Source organism: Oncorhynchus tshawytscha, linkage group LG09 (genome assembly GCF_018296145.1).
Source record: "Oncorhynchus tshawytscha isolate Ot180627B linkage group LG09, Otsh_v2.0, whole genome shotgun sequence".
In the NCBI taxonomy this organism is placed as follows: domain Eukaryota; kingdom Metazoa; phylum Chordata; class Actinopteri; order Salmoniformes; family Salmonidae; genus Oncorhynchus; species Oncorhynchus tshawytscha.
The window spans coordinates 46,660,713-46,663,772 of NC_056437.1; positions in this window are offsets into that span (position 1 = coordinate 46,660,713).

The following is a 3,060-nucleotide window of genomic DNA, read 5'->3' on the forward strand; positions in this document are numbered from 1 at the left end:
TCAGAACAAGAATAGACTGACGAGTTTCAGAAGAAAGATCTATGTTTCTGGCCATTTTGAGCCTGTAATCAAACCCACAAATGCTGATGCTCCAGATACTCAACTCGTCTACAGAAGGCCAGTTTTATTACTTCTTTAATCAGGACAACAGTTTTCAGGTGTGCTAACATAATTGCAAAAGGGTTTTCTAATGATCAATTAGCCTTTTAAAATTATAAACTTGGATTAGCTAACACAATGTGCCATTGGAACACAGGAGTGATGGTTGCTGATGGGCCTCTTTACTCCTATGTAGATATTCCATTTTTTTCATCTACCATTTCCAGCTACAATAGCCAGTTACAACATTAACAATGTCTACACTGTATTTCTGATCAATTTGATGTTATTTTAATGAACCAAAAATGTTAGATTTCTTTCAAAAACAAGGACATTTCTAAATGACCCCAAACCTTTGAACGGTAGTGTATGTGCTTACTGCACTACAGAAAATCTGCTCACCAAACAACAGTGCATGGCATGCTCACTGAAATAAAGGGCAACTACACACAAAAAAAAAACATTTCTTAGATTTTTCCTAGAACTCAAAAGTCATCCCCTGATGTGGTTTAAGCATTGTTGTGAACACAGAATTTTTTTGTTTTGTTTTTCTATTTGAAAAGTGTAAAAAAAAAAACTGGGATAAACCAGAAAAAAATGGGGGAAATCCAAAACCTGGAAAAACAAAACGGTATTCGAGATAAAGACTGAAGGAGGCAAACATTTTAAAATGGCCTTTATTAAATAAAGGTTAAAAAAAATTAAAATGTATTTGACCACCGGAAAATGCATGTTGCCTATACAGTTGTATATGTTGGATTCAGTTGAGCTGCCCATGTACATTGTTTTGTTTAGTAACACTTTACTTGACACCCAGCATCATAACAAGTTATGACACGGTCATAACCATATCGTAATATGTCATAACACCTGACATAACATGGTCTTAACACTGTCATGACCCATATATTTACACCTGTTGTGGCATATATTGCATTATTTTATGGCTGGTTATGACACCTATTCAAATGTTTTGTCCCTGCCAAGAAGTTTCCTTTCATTTGAAAGTTTGTCCTTTGACCTTTATTTTTGTTATGAATTCTTTACAGTCAGTAACTATTTTAAATAATTTTCTACTAACTTGTAGAAAATATACTTTTTGACACGGTCATAAACCATTATAACTACCCTGTGTCACATGGACTAAGAAAATACACTTATGACACTGTCAAGAAACATTATGACTATACTGTGTCACTTTACTTGGACTAAGAAAATACACTTATGACACTGTCAAGAAACATTATGACTATACTGTCTCACTTTACTTGGACTAAGAAAATACACTTTATGACACTACCAAGAAGCAGTATGACAATCATAATCATATGAGCAAGATAGGCCTATCACATACATGCCCTTACATCTGTCATCAGTCAAAAATAGTCTTCTCGTGCTCCTGAAATCTGTTTCTGTGTTCATCCCAGTCATTAGAAACAGAGCATTGGGGTAGGTGCATGTTTGACATCAATGTGTGCCCAGTTACAATGCTAATTTAATATGGTACATTTCAGAAAATGTTATATAACACAAACAAGTAGGCTGTGGTGTAATGGAATGTTTTGCCTGGTGTGGTAGTTTTGTGGGTTTTGACACTCTTATGTAGGTGTCATAACCAGCCATACAATAACGTAATATATTTCACAACAGGTCTAAATTTGTGTCATGACAGTGTTGTGATCCTATTATGACAAGTTATGTCAGCTGTTAAGACATATCATGACATGGTTATGATCATGTCATCATGTGTTAAGTAAACTGGGTGTCAAGTAAAGTGTTATCGTATTGGGTACAGTGAGGTTAATTTGGATATTTTCTTTGTTACTCATCAGGGGTTCAGGTGTGACAATAATTGTGTGAAGGTGTACATAGTAAAAGACAGCAATCTTACATAATTATGTTGTTTATTGTTTGTATTTGTATATATAATGTTTGCAAATATATTTAGGTTGTGAAATTATTAAATATTATAGAGGGGCCAGAACTTTAGAAAAATGAATTATTAACATAAAAAAAATCAGCACTAGTATTTTTTAAGGAATGTTTCAGAAGTGCATCACACTTTAAAATCTGCAATGTGTTTCAGTGTGATCTATCAATGGTCCAATTCATACATTGTTACAGTTCATTACTTTCATTAAACAGACTTTGTTACATTGTAGCTAGTTTTAGTGGAGTCTGTTGGGCGTGGGTAATTGAGGTCATTCTTGCAGGGACATGTGGTGTGGGACAGCTATTGTCTTTACACTTTACCCATCAGAGGGGGGTATGTGGTGTAGATGTCTCCCAACTCTCTTAAAGAGAGATTTGAATCGAGATCCGTCTCTTTACACTTCACAAGTACTGTATCTCTCCTGGACCTAGTTTGGGTCATCAAAGTAGTATAGTGTAAAGAGGCCATTTGTCACCTGTCTGCTTCATAGCTCTAAGGGTAATTAACTCAGTCCCAACGAGAAATTAGGAGGCCTGGGCCTAATCAAACATGGAAACACTAGTTTCCAAGAATGGGTTATGATGCTTGTAGATCCTGCACACTTGACTCACCTTTAATTGCCAGGCTTGTAATGCTTGTCACCTTGAAATCCAGACTGAATTCAGCACTGTTGCTCGTTTGCATGATTCAGTCTGTATTTTGAGGCTACCTGTCTTCAAATGCTATCAGGTTAACTTTTTGGTTAGGCTTAAAACAAAAATACATTTATATTGCTGGATTCAAACTTTCAACCATTGGAATCAGAGGCAGATGTTCATCCACCATCCCGTCCACAACACCCTAGCACAACCGAACCCCACTCTAAGGTAACAGCACTCACTGTTGCCCCTAGTGGCCGTTTTCCACATCTTCTCCCAACAACCTCAAACATGGGGAACAGAGGGTTAAATACACAACATGTAATGGATGGAATTGGAACCAGGTGTGATGGAAGACAAGACAAAATCAATGGAAAATTAAAAGTGGAT